Source organism: Eptesicus fuscus, chromosome 10 (assembly GCF_027574615.1).
Source record: "Eptesicus fuscus isolate TK198812 chromosome 10, DD_ASM_mEF_20220401, whole genome shotgun sequence".
Lineage (NCBI taxonomy): Eukaryota > Metazoa > Chordata > Mammalia > Chiroptera > Vespertilionidae > Eptesicus > Eptesicus fuscus.
Genome location: NC_072482.1, coordinates 35608369 through 35632131, shown reverse-complemented (window position 1 = coordinate 35632131; position 23763 = coordinate 35608369). Strand labels below are relative to the sequence as shown.

Sequence of the window (23763 nt, the reverse complement as noted above, 5' to 3'; positions counted from 1 at the left end):
AGAGCAAAGAACTGGGACCACACATAGCTGATCTTATCTGCTCAGATTTCATTTTGTAAACTTAGAAATAGGGGACACAGAAGGAAGCAGGCAGTTGGGGCTATGGAGTTTATAGGAGGAACACTGGAGCTGGTGACTTATTGTACCATGTGCTTAACTAGAGTATGAGTAAGTGAAGGAAGCAGATGTATGAATGCTCTAGAGGAGGTCAGAGGAGAGGGACTCTTTGTCCCACAAGGGGGCATGAGGGCTTTTGGGTTCTTACTCCCAGGTTCTCAAGATGCCTGCTATCTCCCAGATATGTCCCTCTTCCTTTTAAATTGACTCACTTTGAGAAATTTGTGTTTCTTGCAGCCAAAAGAGCCTAGACTAAAATAAAGACCAAGACATTATTACAAACTCCAAAAGATGAGGAGGGCAGACTGACAAAAGCATTATGCCTTAGAAAGAACCCTGGTCCCATTCTTGGGTTCAAGCTCTGGCACTGTGACCAACAGAGTGATCTCTTTGGATAGACCTTGAAACTTCTGGGGTCTGCAAAGTGGGAGAGGGGAAAGAGGATTGAATTACACCATCTGTGAATTCCCTTCAAGTTTTAGCATTCTTGGAATCTACTGATATTGTTGAATCTCAACTGGGTATAATTATTTGGTTTCTGTAAGGTGTAGAGACTAAAAAGGAAGGTAAAAGTCAGGAATCATGGATGCTCAGGACTAGGGGGTTCTAGATTGAAGATCTAAGGACCCTTGGTCAATTTTGAATATGGCAGCTGAATGACACGGTTATCTGACAGAGTTACAGTGACCCCTTCTGATCCCTACCGGTTTCAACTCAGAGGAGAGACAGGCTGGAAGAGGATGCTTCAGTTACCCAGTTTGGGATCCCCTTCCTTGGTGTTTGGAAAATTTCACTCAGAGTATCTTCTGTTCTCTGACGGTAAGACGATAAACTCTTTTCCTGTCAGTAAGGAAGCTGGAAGGGGAATGGAGACCTTATCTCCCGGCTAGAATGGTTTTACACGGATGGAGTGAGATTGAAGAATACTTCCAGGAATGCTGGAGGGTTCTCCTGCTGCCCCCACTGCTCAGATTTTATACCTGAAATTCCATCAGTAATGGCAAACACTGGCCTTCAGACACTAGAGTCTCAAGGCTTCTAATTTAAAACTAAAATTTTCCTTGTAGATGGAATAGTAGCAGGCTTTTTCCACCCACCAGGGGAGATTATCCTGGATTATACAGATGAACCCAATCTATTTACAAGAATCCTTAAAAGCAGAGATTTTTTTTTCCATGCTGTAGTCAAATGAGAGGAAGATGCGACTCTGAAAGGATGGTCAAGGGGTACAATGTCGTCGGCATTAAGAATGGAGTAGAGGCCCAACCAGTGTGGCTCAGTGGTTGAGCTTTGACCTATGAACCAGGAGGTCACAGTTTGATTCCCAGTCAGGGCACATGCCCGAGTTTCGGGCTTGATCCCCAGTGTGGGGTGTGCAGGAGGTGTGATTCTCTCATCGTTGATGTTTCTACCTCTCTCTCCTCCTTCCTCTTTGAAATCAGTAAAAATATATTAAAAAAAAGAAAAGAAAATGGAAAAGGGAATGACAAGCCAAGAAGTTGAGGCAATCTCTAGGGCTAGAAAAGGCACGGGAATGAATGTTCCCCTGGATTCCAGAAAGTAATGCTGCCCTGCTGACACCTTGATTTTAGCCTAGTGAGACCTCTGTTGGACTTCTAACCTACAGAACTATATTATCATGAATTTGTGTTTTAAGCCACTGAGTTTGTGGTAATTCCTTACAGCAGCAAATGGAAACTAATGTGGTGTACATGACTATGAGTACCGCTGTGCCTACCTTTTCTCTGGGATTACAGTCTTCATGCGTAGTGATCAAAGTGAAGTTGGCAACCAATTGCGATGTGTAGTCTGGAGCTCTATCCACTGAACCAGAAGTCAGAAGGTCAGAGTGGAAAGAAGACCAGGCCAGGAGTTGAGATATATGGGTTCAAGTTCAGTCTCTGCACTTGGTAATTATGTAATCAGGAATGAGTCACTTAAACCCTCTGGCTCCAGTTTCCTCAACTCTACCATGAGGAGTTTGGACTGAGATAACCTCTAATTCCTTTTCCTGCTGGACCTTGATGACTTCTCTGAGAGCCTGCCTCATGCTGACTTAGTGTTAATGGGAGATTCTGCCTAACAAGGCCCTATTCACTAGGAAGTGAAGCTTTATGGAAGGTTCCAAGAATAAGAATTTTATATGTTATATTTAGGTTTCAAATATAGTTCTTGTTAGATAAAGAATGAGTGTTTAAATGTATTTGTCAAAGGGAAATGTTTTATTCAAATGTTTATAATTTTCCAAAAAGCATAATTTTTGAGGACTGTTGAGGATGGGAAAGAGGGTAGATCAAATTCAGGACCTAAAATTTCCAGTTTAACTTTTAGCAAAATATTAATTCTCTATTTTACAATTATCAGAGGGCATAATTAACTGATACTACAATCTCTTTTTATTATGAAACTAGAGGCCCAGTGCACAATTGACATTGTGCAAGGAGGCACCCTGCGGGGGGCTCGGACCTGCGCCTGGCTCTCAGCGTCCCCTGGCCCCCCTGCCTGTGTCTGCTCTGGTGCACCGGCTTGGGCAGGGCCCCCTGCCTCTGTCTCCGTCTCCACTCCGGGCCTCCCCTGCGCTTGCAACCTCCTCCTGTCTGGTCGTGAAGGAGCCCTGGCCTAATTTGCATATTATCTCTCTCTCTCTCTCTATATATATCTATCTATATCTATCTATCTATCTATCTATCTATCTATCTATCTATCTATCTATAGATAGATATATGAGGCCCAGTGCATGAAATTCGTGCACTCCAGGGGCGGGGGGGGGAGGTCCCCTCAGCCCAGGCTGTGCCCTCTTGCAGTCTGGGAGCCCTCAGGGGATGTCTGACTGACAGCTTAGGCCCGCTCCCTGTGGGGGAGCGGGCCTAAGCTGTCAGTCACACACCCTTGGTGCTGCCTTGGAGGCGGGAGAGGCTCCTGCCACTGCCACTGTGCTCGCCAGCCGTGAGCCTGTGCTGAGCAGTGCTCCCCCTGTGGGAGTGCACTGACCACCAGGGGGCAGCTCCTGCATTGAGCATCTGCGCCCCCTGGTGGTGAGTGCGTGTCATAATGACCAGTCATTCTGCCCTAAGGCCAAAACCAGCTCTCTGACATCCCCCAAGGGGTCCCAGATTGCGAGAGGGTGTGGTCCAGGCTGAGGGACCCCACCGGTGCATGATCGGGGCCGGGGAGGGATGTGGGAGGTTGGCCAGCCAGGGAGGAACCACGGCAGGGCTCCAGGGTGTGTCAGGCCCATCTTGCTCATCCCGGTCAGCCGGGCCCCAGCAGCAAGCTAACCTACTGGTCAGAGGGTCTGCCCCCTGGTAGTCAGTGCACATCATAGCGAGCAGTTGAGTGGCCTTAGCATATCATCAGCATATTACTCTTTGATTGGTTGAACGGCCAATTGGATGACCGGACACTTAACATATTAGGCTTTTATTATTTTATATATACACACACACACACACACACACACACACACACATACACACACACATGCACAGATTCTTTGCTCATATATATTTTTCTTATTTTTTAATTTTGCCTTTCTCATTTGCATAGTAATTTTTTTCCATTAGAAGAATCTCTACTATTTTGACATGATATTTACTTTAATCTGCCTCAATATATGTATTTACATTTTTTAATCATTTGATTACTTTCATTTGCTTTTTTATTCATGGATTTTTTTAAAACCTATCAACAGAACCTAAATCTTCATTAAGCTCTTTTCAGTTATTCTGCCAATAATAATATCTGTTAAATGGTTGCTTGTATATTAAAGTTGTATGGCTTTGGTTATTGAGGTAAAGAAAGTATCTGTTTTAGTTTTAGAGTTATTTTGATGTCAATTACAAAATCTTTACTTTGGAAATTCTCCTCTTTTCTCATGAAAATGAGCACCAGGATACTGAACCCATTAGAGAAGAACCTCACTTTAATTATTTTTTGATATAGAAATTGAAAATTTATATAAAAATATATTAAACATAACTTAGAGTCATTCTGAGATTCATGTAAACTGATATATACAATTCAGGAATGTAATTATAGATTATCAGAGTTATAAGGGACTCTAAACTACAGTTATTATCATTGTTGTTATAGACATTTATTTCATGAATTTTGAGTAAAATGTTTACTAAATCTACTAAAATAATTAGATTAGAAGATCCGATCCAAATATAAAATAAGCTTAGATTAGACACTCCATTGTATCCAAATAATAAAAACAGTTGTAAGGGAGTTTGTATTTAATTTGTAGCCCATTTTGAACTTAGATTTTGGATTGATAGTATTTCATGGCGACCCTCAGTCTAAAAGAAGCCATTACTTGCACACAGCAGTGGAAGGAACACTGGCGCTGGGCACAAAGCTGGGATATACTGGTATGCCCTAGTGTTAACTCTTCCTAGCTGTACAGTCTTGCGTATGTTCTTTCATCTCTCTGGTCTTCTGTTTTCTCATAGTCTAAACAAGGCTATTGCTAACCAGCTTAGAGCCTCATCAGTAATAAACTATTTAGATAAAAAGTGCCTAGAGTATTGCAGACATTCAGTAAGTTATTTTGTTTTCGTGTATATTCCATTTGGTTCCTAAGGTATGATGCTTCCATAGCACTCTTTAAGAAAATTTTGAGGGCTGTTTATGGGATACATTTTTTTTGAGATGCTTAATGCTTCATGCTCCATGATGTCCTGAGTATTAGAATATACACTTGAGTAATGGATCACCTCACCGGCATTGCAGGCACAGTGGTAGTAGTGAGATAATCTACAAAAAAGTACTAGAGCTATGAGGCTACTATATTATTTGCTGGAAATCTTAGATCTACCTTTTTTGTTCATTGGCACCAAATATATGGAAATTTGTGACATGAATTTTTGTATTTGCTTTATTCATGGATCTATTTTTTTATTTTCCTTTCTCATTTATTTCCAATTTATGCTACCTTACTTTATTTTGTATAATTTTGTATAATGCCATCACTGCTTTAGAACAAGGTGGGATACTAACACACACACACACACACACACACACACACACACACACACATTGTTTTTTCTACCCCAAAATATACACTACAAAATAAGAGGGGGATGAGCCCTTGAAATCTAATTTGTACATAGTGTACTTCTGATTGTTCTTACCAGTTGGATATAAGAGTTTTGTGATGAATAATAATTCAATTTGGTCATTAGGCTGGAATATTTCCCCCTTAGAAACATTGCATGCTTAGTTTATAAAAGATTCAGTATTACCAAAGTTTGTGTACTTATAATAAAGTGTCTGAAACACATTGTACTTTAGATTAAACCAATTAGCATTTATTTGCTTGGACCATGATTTCCAGTTTTCTATGTGAATGAGGAAACTTTACCCAACAGACCTACCTGGGGTCTTTGCAGTTTTGCCAGCTAAAGTACAGTTCTAGAGCTTGTTGCTCATTTGCATCTGGAATATGTTACTATAGGTGAGCATGGGGCTCTTTCTGAGGCCCGGTTTCTTCAGGGCCACTGTTTTATGATGCCTGGATAAATAATATTTCAGTTTAGTTTAATATTGAACCTGTTTATGGATTTGGCCCCAATGATACTGTTCAGACATCTGGTAGGCCTAAGGCTTCCTTTTGAGTGGATTTCTCTTCCTGACTACCTTTCTTGTGTGCACTCAGTTTGAGAAAGTATGATGTTTGCAAAGATTGTTTTCATGAGTCAGAACTATTGTCAGAGCATTAGTACTTATATTATATTAGAATTTTAGTTCTTAGGAATCAAAGAGTAGAATAGGATTACTATAGAATCTAGAATAGAATCACAGAATGGAGTCCAGGGTTGAAAGCAGAGCGATATGTCCTTTGCACTTAAGGTATTGCCAGATACCAGGCTTGGGTATCCTGTTTATTTGAAACTAATCTCATGATTGGCATTAGTTTGAAAAAAAAATTAGTTTAGTTATTGACTTTTCCATGTGTGAAATACCTTGCATTTTTAACTACTGGAGGATACATAAATTAAACCATGTCAAGCAATATTTTTATCCGATATAGATAGAAAATATAGAAAAATGCTTATTTAGATTGAAATACATACTTGTTTTCCTTAGATATAACCAAAAGTCTAACATGCTAAAAATCTCTGTCATAAAATCAATAAAATAATAACATAGGAATAGAAAATAAGTAGAAGGAATAAAGTAGCTAAAGCAGAAATATTTCCCATAGGTATAAGCAATTAACATGTGACAAAGTTGGTATTTCAGTTTAGAGGGAAATGAGTACTTAACTATTAAATGGTGCCATCATATAATTGGCTAGTCATATGGAAGAAAATAAAACTAAACCCTTATCTTGAAATATATACACAAATATATACACAAATATAAATCTCAGATAGAATAATAAAAATTGAAAAATAAATAAAAAATTACAAGAAAATTTGGGAGACTAGATGTGTTATATAGAGTCAGGGGAGACCTCCCTAAACAAAACTGGTAGAGAAAATATAAAGAAAAATAATACATAGAGATATTTGATTATAAAAAAATCAAGACCTGTTTTAGAATTGTGCTATTGTTCTTTATTTTTACTCTTTTTTAAAAATATGTTTTTATTGATGTTTAGCGATAGAGAAAGGGAGAGAGATAGAGAGATAGAAACATTAGATGAAGGGGAAACATCAATCGGCTGCCTCCTGCATGCCCCCTAATGGGGATTGAGTCTGCAACCTGGGCATGTGCTCTGGCCAGAAATCCAACCAGTATCCTCTTGGTTCATGGGTCGATGCTCAACCACTGAACAACACTGGCTAGGCCATTTTTACTCTTGAATTTAATCCAAGGTCATATGATTGAGCTCCTTGGAAAACACACTATTTCAGTATTTGAAACTCAGCCCCCTACAGAATAAAATTGGTGTCTAAATGCCCAAGAAAAATGCTCTAAAATAGTGACACATAGTAAGAGACATAAGTTGAATCATTTTAACTAGGTGGAAAGGAAACATCACTGAAGAACAATTGCTTGTCTTCAAAGGAAGATGAAACTACCTTCTTGACCAACTATGAGGATTGGTGCTAATGTAAGTGAAATATAGAGATTGACGAATAGTGTTCTAAATAACTCAGAGCTATTCTTTTCATTTCTGTCAGTCACTATGAAGAGATAGACAGCTGTTACAACTTCCTTCTGTCCTCCCATCTGGTGCCACTTAAAGCCTCTTAGTAAAAAGGAGACACAGATGAGGCATAAAGGCATATCTTTGGGCCTAAAAATATTTAAGCAAGATTCCCTTATACTGTATTTTAAAGGAATACTTGGATTCATTGTATGCCACAAAATCTGGCACAGTTTTTGTGGGCTGTTTTGGATGTGGGGCATTGGTAGTATTTGTGGAAGAGGTTGAAGATTCAATGATCAGTTTTGATGATTTACCATCCCTGACTCTTTTTTATTCTCTTCCACATGGCTCCACATCTATCTTCATCCAGCTGTGGCATCAGTTTTTGGACACACACACACACACACACACACACACACACACACGAGCATACATGCAATGTAATCATTTTTTAAATTTCAAAAAAGATATTTATGAAAAAAGATAGACAGCTTAGAAGTATTTTGTTTTTCTTAAAGGTAAACCACTTAACAAACCAAAAGAACAGACCTGATCTGATGTGTTATGACTCCATCTTGTTTAATTTTATAAGAATAATATATGTAACTGTAAACACATTTTTGTTGGCAGAAAAATAACTTCTGTTTTCTTCCCCCCCTCCAGTTTTTGTGCCACCTATTGTATTGTCACGTTGATTACATACATGCTAATTAATCTGAAAACTGCATTAAAACAGCATATGCTAAATATTAGTAGGACCCTGAGAGCCTATGAATAGTTTCTTTCTATGGGTTGAAGTAATAGCCTGAAGACTGTAAATGCTTAGTTAATTTAATCAATTCTAAGAAAGCCAGTATCTACAGAAAGGACATAATTTGTAAAATTTATTTTCTTTAAAATCTCTGATAGACTTTGATGTGATATAGCAAGTTTCAAATATTAATTTCCCTAATTCTCTTCCCAAAGCAATGCGTTCTCCATCACTAGAAATATTCAAGCAGAGAACAGATAGTGATGGCAGAAATATAACCTATCTCTTGCATTATGTGTGAAAACATTTTGAATCTGTCAAACATTAAGCATAGAGGTATTTAAAAACATGGGCTTAACTTCACTGTACTATTTTGTCTATCATGGTCCTTCCCCTAAGATTCAGTACTTGAGACTTCAGCCTTTTTTCTTCTTAATATGGATAACTAAAAGTACTTTCTGACCATAATGGCTGCCAACTGCTTCCTAATAAGCTCTTATGCTTCAAGTATTACAATATCAAAATATGTATGTCAGATCCAATGAAAATACTTGAAATTTTAAGAACATATTGGAAATCCTTTGGGATGTATAAATGAGTAAGATGACTAAGTTTATTTGTAGCTTCCAATTTGGTTAAATGCCTGGGAAAATTCAATTCATATGTATGAAGTGAATTTTGGGAGATGAATGTCTTATTATTAGTTTAATTATCTATAAAATTTCTTATTTTTTAATAGTAGAAATAATAAGTAAGAAAAATATTTTCATGGAAGTTGAGACAATATGATAATAATAGTTAACATACAATGGATGCTTACTATTTGCAAAGTACTGTGCTTGAGGATTTGTATCTCTTCATTAATTTCTACAAGGTACCTGTGAGATTATTAATTTGATTGTCTCCATTTTATTGATGAGAAAACTAAAGCACAGGGAATAGAAACACCTTGCCTAATGTTTAGAAAGGATGCAGTCAGGATGCAAATGAAGCCAGTCTTGAGCCAGACTCTGTGCTTTGTATCATGCCGGCTCTCACATAATTCAAACTCAGAGAGTCTTGGTTCAAATCCCAGCTAGCCCCAGCATTAACTGAGCCACTCAGGTCTTAGTTTTGTCGTCTGTAAAAGAGGCACAATAATCCCTATTCTAGTGGGTTGCTGCGAAGATTAAAGGAGAGAATCTATATAAAGGAACAGCAAAGTGCCCGGCACAAAGTCGGCAGCTAACACATGCTGGATGCGTCTCCACTTAATGCACTGGATTAAAAAAAAATATGAACCTCTCCTCTTCCCCTTCAAATATGATCTTCATAAAACCTAATTAAAATATTTAATAGCAGACGGTTTACTCATTCTCCATACCATTTAAATTTATGGTAAAAGAAATGAGCAACCTGTAAACATAGGAAAAAAACTAATATTTCTCTCTCCTTCCCCTTCTCTTTGCTTGCTACTGCTTAATGGTGATGTTTTTGTGACAGGGCGGGGTGGGATTGAGGCTGAGGCCGAAAGAGCTGAATTTGTGGTTCATTTTGGAATTTTAAATTGTAAGTCCAAGAATGCTCCTTTGATTAAATTTTGTTATACGCTTTCTTGAAAAGATCTTTGTTTTCGGACTCTTAAATGAGGAATAACATAATTGAGATTCCTCAACTTGTAATAAGCTAAACCCCTAGTGACAATTACTCCACGAAGAGAATCACACAGAAAGGATTTTGTGGTGACACTGGCACAGAGAGGAGGGATTTACTTAGACAGACATCCCCCAGCTACGCTCCTCCAGCCATAACTGGGCCTGTTTATTTAGATGCAGGCTCCAGGCATCTCTGATCGCTAAATCTGAGGGCCGTGAGTAGGAAAAAGTACAATGAACTCGGCAAACTTAAAACCACATTCCTCCATCTGTTGAATCCCTCAGTGTCAGGCTCTGAGAAAGCCCAGGCTGTGCGGTGGAAGGGGCAAACAACAGATCATTGAGAAATGTGCCCTTCTCCTTCCACCGCTGTCCTTTAGGACAGTTGAGCTCCAGCATCTCTAACATATCAGACACCTCTCTGGGATGGCTACGTGGAGGAAGTCAGCATTGTGCTCTGTGGGTCACGGGCTGCGGTCTGGCAGGCCACGTGCCTGGGTTCCCAGGCCACTTAAACCCACGTGAGTAATGGTAACCGAACCCCCTCTCCACTTCCCACCCCTACACATGTCGGCAGAAGGAAAAGACTAAACAAAATGTTCTTACGTTCTTTTTTTATCCTCAAAGAAAACAAATAGGAGAATGAGTGGGAGAAGGATCTGGTCAGATTTACTGTAAAGGCCTCCAGAAAGAGGCCCTATCACAGTGAGTGAGAAATCCTTTGTTCTAGTTGTGGCAATACCAGTCCACTCAGCGAATTCATGTGGAAGCGCCTCTCAGTGTCAACGGAGCTCTGACTGAGTAACTCCCCTCGTCTCCTTGCTGCCACAGGTGCTGTGGTGACCTGGTCCACGGGGTGTGAGGCCTGCCCTCAAAGAACTTGGGTTTTCTTTTTAATTATTTTATTTAAAATTGTATACTGGTCTTCTGGACAAACGTTAACAGAAGTAACACACGTGTTTGTATCTGCTGCGCTTCAGAACAAGGCTGAAATAATGATAAGGAAGTTAAACGGATAGCAACGCAAAGGGATAAAGAGACAGAGGGAGGAGATAGCATGTGAGAGATGTCAACAAGTCTCTCTTCAGAACTTAGAAATTAGGTTTTTAACTGATTAAGATGAAAGATGCAGTTGAAAGTGTCTACACAGGAAAGCAAGCTGAGCTTTCCCCACAGAACCTGCAAAGCCCCAGAAGGTTGGGGCACCAAGTGCAGCAAAGCCATGGGACTAAAACCAAGTGGGTTAATGGAAAAATTGTGTAGAAGCAGACTCCTTGTCTTTGCTCCCTCTTGGAGCACTGGAGAGCACTCCTCCTGTATTAGCGCAGCGGCCTGGAGATTTATGTCTTTGGAGGTATTTGTTAGGAAAAAAATTAAAATGGAGTAAGCATTGCTAACAGAGTCACTTATATTAGAGTCGGGAGGATTTTGTGGAAGCGGGGCCTGCACATGTCCTGTGCCTCAGTTCTCAGAGCTGCTATTAAGTTGCTAAACCTGTTGCTGCACTCAGCTCAAGGCTGACCCATGGACATCCTGTAAGAATAGCTGCTGCCTGGACACATATGGGCGTTACCTCCTCCTTTTGTTTTTGCCTCTCTCATTTGCACATTGAAACTAACCAACCCCTGTTAACCTTATCTGCAATCCTTCATTTGCATGAAAGAATTACATTTCATGGTTTTTGCCTGTATAAACCCTGACTTCCTTTGTTCTCTCTGGAGAACAATGTTGCTACCTAAATCTGTCTCTCAGGCTAATTTGCTCAAATAAATGCTTTTTATTCTTTATTACAATATAAATTTAATTTTGGTTTACTCATTATACCAGATTAGTGAGGAACAATTATATCCTCCCTAGAAATTATAGTACTAGATTGTTCAAGGTCTTGAAAATTCATCTGTCCTCGCTCCTTTCTTTTGAGAACCACTAGAGGATTTAGGAAATAGAAATATGGGATCCATAAAACTTTGGAGATAATGATTCTCAGAATGGTGGCCAAGGGAAGACTGAGGGTGACAGTTATTCCTGTGAACGATTATATCCATAATCATAATAATGTAAACATTGACTATTATTTTTAACCAAAAAACTGATATATTAAGAGAACAGAGAGGGGTGAAGTAAGTTTATTATTGTTAGTGATGTTGGGAGTGGTGGTTGTGGTATAAGAGAATAGAATTTTGATTTACCATAATAAGAAGCAGTGTTTAAAACTGACATATCAAGGAACAGCAGTAAAAGCACATTATTTAGTGTTACAGAGTTGGCTACCATAAAATTAGCTGACAGTTTGAAATTAGTTACTTCTGGGGAATGGAACTGGTTTTGAGAAAGATAAGGCAAGATTTCTTTTTTATAGCATTTTAGTTCTCTTTGAATTTCTTTTTAGCTATGTGCCTGCATTAAATAAAAAACGTAAATATAAAAAAAATTAATGGCCTTTTATTATATCCATCAAGATGGGTTGTTATTTTGCATTAATAAACAATTGCACAGATTCAGCAGACATGCCTAAACCTCATGTCTAACATGACTCAGCAAAAGTCTCTGCTTTCTGTTCTTCTGTAGTCACTTAAAATCCCCGAGATGGAGGCTTTGTATCAATGGCGCTTTATTAATCACTGTGGCTGTGGAAAGGACATTCTGGAGTTTTCTAATTGGTAGTTAAGTGCTTTGGCTCAGAAGTGTCGCACATTACTGCAGCTCACAACTTATTGGTCAACTAGTCACGTGACTCCACCCAAACACAAAAATGCCAGGAAATTTGTGTTTCATGTGCACAAAAGGTGAGGAGAGCTAAGCACCAGTGAGCAGAATGAATGACCATGACGTGCATTTTTCCATTTTGCTTTAATCTTTGTTCCCTTCTCTCCTTTTAATTTTCTGTGTCACAAGCCAAGTATCACGATTAATCTAGTGAATGTCTTTCTACTGGTTATGTTTTTATAAAAATGCAGCCATTTTTTTCTATATATGTTACTCTGCAACTTGCTTTTCTTACTTAACAATATAATATGCGTTTTCTCCAAGGTCAAACTATTTTGATCTAACTAACTCTACAGTATATAGCATGAATGTACTAAATTTCATTTAATCAATCTCTTTCTGATAGACATTGAGGAAGTTTATGAACTTTTGTTACAGCAAAAGGAACAACAATGAACATTCTTGCTCATACATTTTTCTATATTAGTACTTCATTTTTTAAAGGTGAGTCCCTGAAGTAGGATTGTTGTGTCAAAGGAGAAATGTTTTTAAATTTTAATAGTTATCACTAAATTACTTTCCTTTAAGATTGTAGGGATTTACATTTTCACAAGCAAAAATCAGATTGTCCACTTACCAGCATCCTCATCAGCACTATGTAATCTTTCTTTCTCTAAACTGATGGGTTATACTTTAGTCAAGAAGATAAGACAAATGTAACCTTAAAATGACTGGTGATTAAGAGAATATGTAAACAAGAGAAAAGTCAAGTGTTAAGGCAGTAAGAGAGATTCTTAAGGGGAACTCCTGAACTATAAAGAAGTCAGAGAACATTCCAGAGGACGGGAACAGCACAAACAACCTCCCAGAGGCAGGGGTGCTGCTGCCAAGTTTGCTGAGCAGCAAGAAAAGCTTGTCTCCCATGGAAAACACAAGCTGGACAATGGGGAGAAGTAACACTGGGCTGATAGGATGGGAGAGGAGTGTACTAGGTATTGTGATAAGGGAGAGAGAGTTAGACCTGAAATTTACCTGGAGGAGAGTCAGCTAGGATAGACTTTCCCACAGAAAAGTCACAGAATAGAAAGATGTGCGTAGCAAAGCTTTTTGGCAGGAGGCTGTAGCTGGTAGGTAGCTTGAATGAAGAGTAGCTGGGAAGCTGTTGTAGTGATATAGGCATAAATAGGGTTTCACATGTCTCTATCCATGTTGTATTTAGCAAACACAATTATGCTAAAAGAAAGAATACAGTAACAGAGTTAAACTGTGGTGTGTTTTTTTTTAAATCCCAAAAATCTTACCAGAATGGAAGAAAAGCAGAAATGTGAAGGAAATAGAGGCTATAAGTAGAAGTAAAAGGGTGAATAAGATTAATTCAGAACATGAGATGTAAGAAGAAAGCAATTTTAAACAGCAAAAGGCAACAAATAATTTGGCAAGGACAGCATAAACACAGCTGTCAGAGAACAGGGCATCTCAAAGTAAAACTGTCCTTAAGAAGAGTAATATAGTGCACAGCTACTGGATGAAGGGAAACTGTAAAGTGGGTTAAACCTTTGATACACGTTTGGCCTATGAGTACAATGCTATTATAATTTCTTCATATTATGAATTATGTGGAGTCTTTTATTACATAATATCTGTTGTGACCTTTTTTTTTTTTTTAGAATGTGGAGTGAGACTAGAAAAAATACTATATGATCATCATATAAACTAATAGGATAAAATAGAAATGTAGACGATACACAGAATTTGTTTGTAAAGATGTATATTACACATGCACACACACACACACACACACACACACACACACACACACACAAATTCTTTCTGTGCCAATAAAGTAGCCAAGTCATTCCCAGGCCAATACAAGTTGAGCAAATTTAAAAAGCAAACAACAACAAAAAACACAGGCTTTTTGTTTTTGTTTTTAAATACTGAAATGCAAATAATGAGTGTCTGGAAATTCATTTTTCTGCATCTCTTTCTGCAACAATGCAGGAAGAACCATTTTGGCCCTTAATTTTTTCGTTCTAGAGTGATACTGAATTATCAATTAAAATGGAGGAGTGAACAATTAGTTTTAATAAGCAATTCTGAAGGGATTTCTTTAAACACTTTGGAAAGGGTAATGTAATATTTGTGGTGACTCCTTCTGGCTTTCCTTTCTCCAGACTGTTTTTATCTACCTGGCTTATGGGTCCCTTTTTGCATGCTGTTGGCTATTTCCTATGTGCAACGTGGCAGGTCATCTACTTTCTCTCAGAGCTCCCATGCCAGGGCTGACCAGCAGACCCTGAGCAAAGGATGAATGATTACTCTGACACAGGTTCACTGTGAAAGAGAGGGCTAAGGGACTGCCTGGCTAAAGGAACCAGACAGCCTCGATCACCTGCCGCGTTAGGCTTTTATTGTAACAGCAGTTTGAGATAAAGTTTATCTTGTAGTTATAATCAGTAGGATAAGTAATCTTGGGTGAGCACAAGTGTTTGCAGTGTCCTTTAAGCAAGGACACCCAAAGATTAAGCATAAGGATTCCAGTAAACACCTGAGGGTCTGCACGTGCACAGACTTGTTTGGAAAGGTCAAGGAATAATTAGGGGCACCACCTTCAGCACTCCCCTAAGTCAGAATTCCAATAAACAGGACAGGTGGCCTTCAGCACAATTCCCTTTTCTTGGAATGTCCTCCTTACAAACTTTCCAGCCAAGTCTCGTGGATCCCCAACACCCCCATCCTTTGGATCACACACTCCTTCAGCAAGAAACATCCACACTCTTACCCTTTTCCTTCTTTCTGTATTGGTGCAAGATATGAAAGATTTAATAAATGTCATATTGTGCAACGATGTCATTCGTTCAACTCATAATCCCATTTCTGACAGTGGCATACAGGGCATTTTGAGGAAAGTCATGGTTCCCTTCATAAAACCGCAATGAAAAGGTGAGAAATTTAACCTCCATAATAAAATTTCCTGTAATATATTGGTTTGTAATATTATTCCTTTTACCTAGCCGTGGCTTTATATAAACTGCATAGGTAAGCTATGTAAAAAAGGAGAAAAGGGACAAAATAGGAATTTATTTTAATTTCACATTCCATTTTCAGTTTTGCATTCCAGAGTTAAAGTGGCTAATTTTTTTGAATATGTAACTTTAGGTAGGAACTCATTGGGCATTTTAGGGGAATATTAGATTGTAATAAAATGTCTAGAGTGGGCGAGAATTGGCTTTCTAAAGTTGTTTCTTACCTTCCAAGTTGGTTTTTCTTAAACTGTGTGGTAGGAAACTAGCTTTCCCCCCGTTTCTATAGACTGCTATCTTTGTGAAAGTCAATTAACTCATAACAAAAGACCCCCAAACATGTAAGTTATAAGCCCTCACATTTTATATTAGATTTAACAAAGGTAAAATTACTCTGTCAAGCTGCTGTGAAAGTTTATAAATGCCCATTTCAAGTTCTGGATGAATTCTATCGCAGATAGCAGTGAAGAGCTCAGGACTGGCCCTGGACAGCAGTGAACCTCACTTTGAGAACTGTCTTTGACATTACTGTCCATAGTAAGTTCAGTTTCCCAGAAAAGAAATTCTCCATGGTGTGGAGCAGAACATGATAATGGGACATAATTAATGACAAAGAAAGGAATTTAATATGCTTGGCTCTGAAATGTGCACACTTCTTAAAGCGCCAAGACAGGCTAAGTAACTAAGGGCTTCATGGGGTGTGGGAAGGCTGAACCAAAGCCAATGGCAAGCTCACGAAAACCTACAGTGTATGCTTTGGAATGTGATTTCCTAAGGGCCTGCTTTCTGTAAAGAGATGGATAAAATTATAGTTGACCGAGCTATAATTTTTATATTTTTCAGAAGAGAAAACCATACTCATAGACACAGACAACAGTATGGTGATTACCAGAGGGGAAGGGAGGTTGGGGGAGGAAGAAAAGAGCATGGCGGGGGGGAAATAAATGGTGACAGAAGGAGACTTGACAATATACAGATGATGTGTCATAGAAATTTACACTTAAAACCCATGTAATTTTATTAACCAATGTCACCCCAATAAATTCAATAAAAATAATATTTTTTTAATAAAAAAGAAGGAAGTCCTTGATAAGCCAGCTTGTAGCTTAAGGTGAGCTCATAAGAAACAAAAGAGGACAGAGATGTTCTGTGCAGCATAGCGTAATCACTGGTCATGTCCGTGAACCATGATAGGAATTCCCGCTCTGCCATGAGTTAGATCTGTGAACCTTAAAGTGTTACTTCTCAGTTTCCTTGTATGGAAAAGGAGGTGATCATGATAGAATCTATCTCCTAGGATTGCTGCTAGCAAAATTAAAAGTATGATGTTCAGTGTATGCTAGTTATTGTTAATAATAATAAAAACTATTTTATATGTCAGCAATTTTACTGTGTGGGGTAGGTACGTTACCATATATTATATATGACAGTATTTTCCAAAACTTTGCATAGAAGGTTAATTGTGCTCCACACCAAAAGGGTTCCATAGCCTAATAACTATGTGAAACCCTGCATATTTTCAGATTCCTAAGACATATGCTATTCTATTGATGTCTTGGGGAAATAGTGCATAAATAAACCTGTGAACTTTTACTTACTACTTCTTCATAGGACTATCTGATCACACAATGTCTTTTAGAAAAACATAGTAACTAAGAGAATTAACACATATTATGTGCTTATTGTATGGAGGTACTAATAAAATAGTGAATGTATCAATACCAAGGCACCCTTGGTATCCTCATTTTACAAGGGAGGTTGAGTAACTCATTCAAGGTTACACAATCCAGAGGTGGAGGGGTAGGATTCGGAACCAATTATTTGGCCTCCGGTGACCACATGCTTACCCATTTGATTATTTGTTCTTTCCCTGGGATCTAACACTCCTGGAAGAACTTCAGGAAATGCTGGTTTTGAACATTGATTTGCTGAGGCTGATATGCTTACAGTGATTTGTACACACTGAGTTGTTTGCACATCTGTATCTTTCTTTATGCCGTGCCAATCATTCTTGTTTTTCTTCTTAAATTTTACATCTTCTCTAGGACCCTGGTCAAACCACATGTTCTTTTCCATGGAGCCTTCCTAATAGTGCCAGCCATGGTGGTCTCACTTTCTCTAAATTCCTAGACATTTAGCCTCTGTTTCACGGACTTCACACTTCATTATTGGACAGATGTCTTACTGAATTCTGGATATGACATTTGCATGAATCTTGTCTTCTTAAATAGTACGTAGATCTTTGAAGATGGGAGCCATTTTATGCTGGAAATTCCAAGTGTAATAGATATATGTTAATTAGAGTGTTTTTTTATTTACCTTCTAGTGCTCTTTCAAGTTCACTTGGTAAGAGCCCCAAGTTGCCAACAGAAACGAATGAATTCCATTTGTAGCCCTAATGGTAACCATATAAATTGGAAATCATCACCTTTGCTCTTTCATGTAAATGGATGATTCAGAAGTTCAACTAAAAATAACATTTTTATAATTGTAAATTACAGCAAATGATTCAGCATATGATCTTTAAACTGACAGTAAATAACATTAAATATACTCATAGAGAACAAAATGAAAATATACTTATTGAAGTCATATTTCATTTGCCTCCTAGAGTGATTTTGAGGGTGACTTTTTTTTTTTTCCAGCTGGATTGGAGAAGATCTAGTGACAAATTAAAACTATTTAAAATAGAATTATGGAATTTAAATTGTCCTGGAAAGGTCAACTAGTTTCCTTTGCCCGGCTTAGAAATATGCCACTATAAACTGCAAAGAGATTCAAGCCTATGTTTTTGTAGAATTGACCATGGCCCAAACAGGTGTAATCATTTGTAAAATAGGAAAAACTAAGCCTTTCTCTACCGATTAATTCTATCTCAAAATATTTGTTTGTTGTTATTTGGACATTGTCTAAGAAATGTATGTATAGTAGTGAAATTATTATTAAAAATAATCCAAAAGGTTCTATAGAATTAAAAGAAAATCACTGCAAAATCGGAAGTGTAAAGCAGTGAAAAGTATCCTAAAATACAGAGCATAAAAGTGTCTGTTAAAAACCGTATACAAACAGGTAGCCTAGGACAAACTGAGAAACCACATTAGTGAGTTGCTCTGAATTCTTGATAACAGAGTTTGCCATGTCATGACCTGACTTTTCAATATGCTTCCACGGCAAACTCCAGTTTGGTGTTGAGAAGCAAATGCTTGTCGTTGGAGCAGAATGCCAGGCATGCCTTTTGGAGCATGAGTGCTCCAGTAAGGTGACTTCTGTACTTCCCAGTCATCACATGACCTGCTCAGCTCCAGCTTCCACCTGGCAGACATGGACATCACAGTATTTATCTCATTTGCAGCCAAAACCAATTTTTCACACTGCTCAGAGTTTGAGTGTGATGCATGCAGGGTTTGCATTTATGCTCCCAGTGCCAGACGCTGGAGATATAGAGATAGACTGTGGCTGCTGCCCGATCAGGCTCCCAGTCTGTCAGCAGAGAGACATAAAGCACATGAAGAAGGCAACGTGCTAAGTGCAGGGGTAGTGCACGCCAGGTGCTAGGGAGCGATGGGGAAGGGTCAGGAAATACTGTGAAAAGGAGTTCACTTTTGAGGCTAAGAGCAAGTGGAGATGGGTAGGGTGTCTCGGAGGGAAACAGTACTTGCTAAGGGCACCAGAACATGAAAAGGGTGAACCTGAGGAAAGAGCAGGTGGGTGGGCAGATGGCTGTATTAATCAAAAGATGAAGTTACAAATGTAGATTAGGTTCCATTTTATTGTTTTACCTACTTTTTTTTCTGTTTTCAATATTAATTATTATCTCTCATAAATTAATGCAATGCCTGGGAAGGAGAGATAGAATTCTACTTCTCTCTAATTCCTGTCAGACACAGACAAATATTTGTTGGAAGCTGATGGGACAATGTGCACAGTGCCATGGTAAACCCAGACCCTTTGGCAAGTTCTGTGCAGTGGTATTAGGTAAACCTCTCTGTAACTACTCTTCCTTCCTTCCTTCCTCTTTCTTTCTTTCTCTTTCTTTCTTTCTCTTTCTTTCTTTCTCTCTCTTTCCCTTCCTTCCTTCCTTCCTTCCTTCCTTCCTTCCTTCCTTCCTTCCTTCCTTCCTTCCTTCCTCCCTCCCTCCCTCCCTCCCTCCCTCCCTCCTTCCCTCTCTCCCTCCCTCCCTCCCTCTCTCTTCTTTCTTTCCTTCCTTCCTTCCTTCCTTCTTTCTTTCTTTCTTTCTTTCTTTCTTTCTTTCTTTCTTTCTTTCTTTCTTTCTTTCTTTCTTTCTTTTTCTCTCTCTCTCCCCTTCCCTCCTTCTTTCCTTCTTTTTCCTCCCTCCCTCCCTCCCTCCCTTCCTTCCTTCCTCCCTTCCTTCCTTCCTTCCTTCCTTCCTTCCTTCCTTCCTTCCTTCTTTTTTTCTCTTTCTTTCTTTTCTTTCTTTTCCTTCCTTCCTTCCTTCCTTCCTTCCTTCCTTCCTTCCTTCCTTCCTTCCTTCCTCCCTCCCTCCCTCCCTCTCTCCCTCTCTCTTCTTTCTTTCTTTCTCTCTCTCTCTCCCCCCTTCCCTCCTTCTTTTCTTCTTTCTTTCTTTCTTCTTTCTTTCTTTCTTTCTCTCTCTCTCTCCCCCCTTCCCTCCTTCTTTTCTTCTTTCTTTCTTTCTTTCTTTCTTTCTTTCTTTCTTTCTTCCTCTCTCTCTCTCTCTCTCTCTCTCCCCCTTCCCTCCTTCTTTCCTTCTTTTTCCTTCCTTCCTTCCTTCCTTCCTTCCTTCCTTCCTTCCTTCCTTCCTTCCTTCCTTCCTTCCTTTCTTTCTTTCTTTCTTTCTTTCTTTCTTTCTTTCTTTCTTTCTTTCTTTCTTTCTTCTTTCCTTCCTTCCTCCCTCCCTCCCTCCCTCCCTTCCTTCCTTTCTTCCTTTCTCCCTCCCTCCCTCCCTCCCTCCCTCCCTCCCTCCCTCCCCCCCCCTCCCCTCTCTCTCCCTCCCCCTCCCTCCCTCCTTCTTTCTTCCTTCCTTCCTCTTCCCTCCCTCCCTTCCTTCCTCTCCTCCCTCCCTCCCCCCTCTCCCTTCCTCCTTCTTTCTTCCTTCCTTTCTCTCTCTCTCTCACTCTCTTTCTTTTGTTACTCACCTCCGTCATCTCAATACCTTGCTCAATTGCAGTTTTATTGATTTGCAATTCACAGATGACACCTGTGGAAGGATTTATTAAGGAAGTGCAGTTATAGAAATGTAGTGAACAGTATTTTAGCCAAAAAGATTGTACATATTCAAAAATATCAAGAATTAAAGGACAGGAGAATCTGCTTTATCCAGACACTAACTCTCAGCGTGTCAGAGTTAGTGGCTTCTATTTAATCCAAAGTTCCTGTCTTCAATATGAGTAAAGTTTCCAGCTCTTCTGGTGAGGGGGTATGTGATTGCTAATGTAAATTAATGCCACTGTTGAGAATAGAGCCAGGCAGGATAAAAGGATTGAGAGTGTGAACTCCTGCAATTCAGCCTAAGATTTGGTTAAACTGACTTACTGAATCCATGTATTTATACTACTTTTTCACAAAATGGTAGCTGAAAGCCTGTAAGTGAAAATGGAACTGCTTATTGCAAATCCATCTGGAGACTGTTAAATATAACCCACTAACTTTCACATGAACATTTCCTCCTGTTCTCCTGCTTCCTTGGAAATATAAACTGTTATGCATGGTCTCTGGCACTCTCATCCCCATCCATCTCTCCTCCTCTGCAACCGATACCCTACTGCAGTATTTTAAAAAACCTCACAATTAAAAAGATATTTAAAAAAACTTCACCAGCATAATATGTTTGTTAGTTACAGTGAATTTTTTGAAAGAGTTGGTCACCCACATAATTAATTCAGAGACTGATGTTGGTTCCATTTATTAAACTAAAACTAAATGGACTCTAAACAGAGCAGTCTTTTTTTTTTTTTTAATCCTGTGGATGTACATCAATCTAATGGCCTCTTTCTAGTTTTTCTCAAACAGAATTTTCATTCTTGTCTGTCAAATCAGTTACAAAGCTTGGAAAATTGTATGTACATTAAAGAAATTTATTCCTCCATGACATCTGTTGATTTGGATTTGATCCTTTCTGGCAGGATATGAGTCTTTTTAATCTCCCGATGATGCTATAAACTTCTCAATAGACACTTTATGCATATTTGGCAGCTATGATTTTTAAAAGTGGAGTGAATAGCAAAAAAATAGAGATTCAGTGTAACAGAGTTCTTGGGTGATCCTAAAAATAATGCATGGGAAGAACATTTTATATGAAACAATGGTTTGGGAATAAACTGTCTTTTTGAGAAGTTAGAAACACATTTTCCTTCACAGATCTACCAATGAATTCCCAGTTAGGCTACTCTAAGATAGATCATAGGAGTGCACATCTAAATCACTATTAAATGAATGAAACTGTGTCTATGAATCTGAACTAATTACTACTATTACCCATTCCCAAATTAACTCCTTGGGATAATTTCTCTCAAAAGCACCTCTGTTTTGATCATGCAGGATCAAGACCTTCCTTCTCTTTCTCCTCCTCTATTTCATCAAAAACACTTATCTTTATCCTCTCTTTGAAAATCACACAGGCACCATTGTAGTTCAACTTTTACTTCATTAATCAGGCTATTTTGATGGCTTCTGAAATAACTTTTATGTTTTTAGACTTCTCTATACATCTTAAAACACTACTGCCCAATTTAGCAAATTTAGCTTAATCAAGTGTAACTTTGAGCATATAATCTTTTGGAAAAGAAAATTAAAACAACAAAACCCTTTGCATCCTACTCATTTCCCACCCAAACATGATTTCATTTAAGGACATCCGCATATCTTTCCCTTCTATTTGTCCTGTGCTATTTTTCCAAATATATTCTGCATTTCATTAAACAAAATGACATGCTCTTCTCTTGCAAACTCACATGAATACAGGACCCAAGCAGGGAAAGATTTTTAGTGAAGCAGTTCTATACATTTTTAAAAAATATATATATTTTATTGATTTTTACAGAGAGGAATAGAGAGTTAGAAACATCAATGAGAGAGAATCATTGATCGGATGCTTCCTGCACACCCCCTAATGGGGATGTGCCTGCAACCAAGGTACATGCCCTTGACTGAAATTGAATCTGGGACCCTTCAGTCCGCAGGCCAAAGCTCTATCCACTGAGCCAAACCGGTTAGGGCAGTTCTATGTATTTTGTTTAAACAGTGTCATTAAGCTATAATTGATATAGAGCAGTGGTCAGCAAACTCATTAGTCAGCAGAGCCAAATATCAACACTACAAAGATTGAAATTTCTTTTGAGAGCCAAATGTTTTAAACTTAAACTTCTTCTAACGCCACTTCTTCAAAATAGACTTGCCCAGGCTGTGGTATTTTGTGGAAGAGCCACACTCAAGGAGCCAAAGAGCCGCATGTGGGTCGTGAGCCGCAGTTTGCGTCCACGGATAAATTGTAGATACTTATCAAGTGCAATTTGAAAAGTTTTTACACCCAAAGAGACTATTGCTATAATTAAAATAATGAACATACCCATCACTTTCCAAAGTTTTCTTGTGCCATTTTATAATTTCTTCCTCTCGCCGCCTGCCCCCCCCCCCCCTTTTCCAACTACTCACTGATCTGCTTTCTATCACCATAGATTAGGTTGCTTCTTTAAAGTTTTATATACATGGAACCATAAAGTATGTACTCGTTCTTGGTCTAGCTTTATTTTCCTTCATTCAGAATATTTTGAGATTTTGCCTTCTTAGGTATGGATATATTTGTATGCCTGTAAGTATTCTTGAGCTTTGTTCTGGGACACAGTTAAAATACTTCCTTGTAAGCGGTTAGATTCTTTTATGCCTTGACTTTAAGATTTGTTAATGGTAAGTGAAATAAGCCAATCAGAGAAAGTATCACATGATCTCACTCATGTGTGGAATCCAATGAACAAAATAAACTGATGAGTAAAATAGATCCAGAGACATGGAAGCATGGAACAGACTGACAAATTTCAGAAGGAAGGTGGGGGTGGGGGAGTCAGAGGGGAGTGATTAACCAGGGAACTTATATGCATATATGCATAAGCCTGGAAACAGAAAATTGGGTGGTGAAGGCGTGGGTGGGGTGGGTACAGGGTGGAGGGGGTCAATGGGGAAAAACACACACACACACACACACACACACACACACACACACACACACAAAGGGGACATCTGTAATACTTGCAAAAATAAAGATAAATAAATAAAAAGATTTGTTGATGAGACCAGTCTAGAGGTTATTTTCCACCACGGGGGCAAGATTCCTTTAATTACTCTATCCAAGGTCCTATGAATTACGTGTCCTTTTTATCTGCCTGGTAGGATCAGATACTATTCTCAGTCCTGTGTCAGCACTGGCCACGTTTCTCTCTAATCCATGGCTCTATCCCT

General features: G+C 38.7%; 1 long non-coding RNA gene across 1 annotated transcript in view; it reads right to left on the bottom strand.

Annotated features, from left to right (window-relative positions):
- LOC129150564 (uncharacterized) overlaps positions 1 to 23763 on the bottom strand; it is an 89660-nt gene that overhangs the window by 14082 nt on the left and 51815 nt on the right. Inside the window, exon 2 of the long non-coding RNA XR_008557272.1 lies at positions 20448 to 20509. This is a non-coding gene — a long non-coding RNA (uncharacterized LOC129150564). The remainder of the gene's footprint in view (positions 1 to 20447; positions 20510 to 23763) is intronic.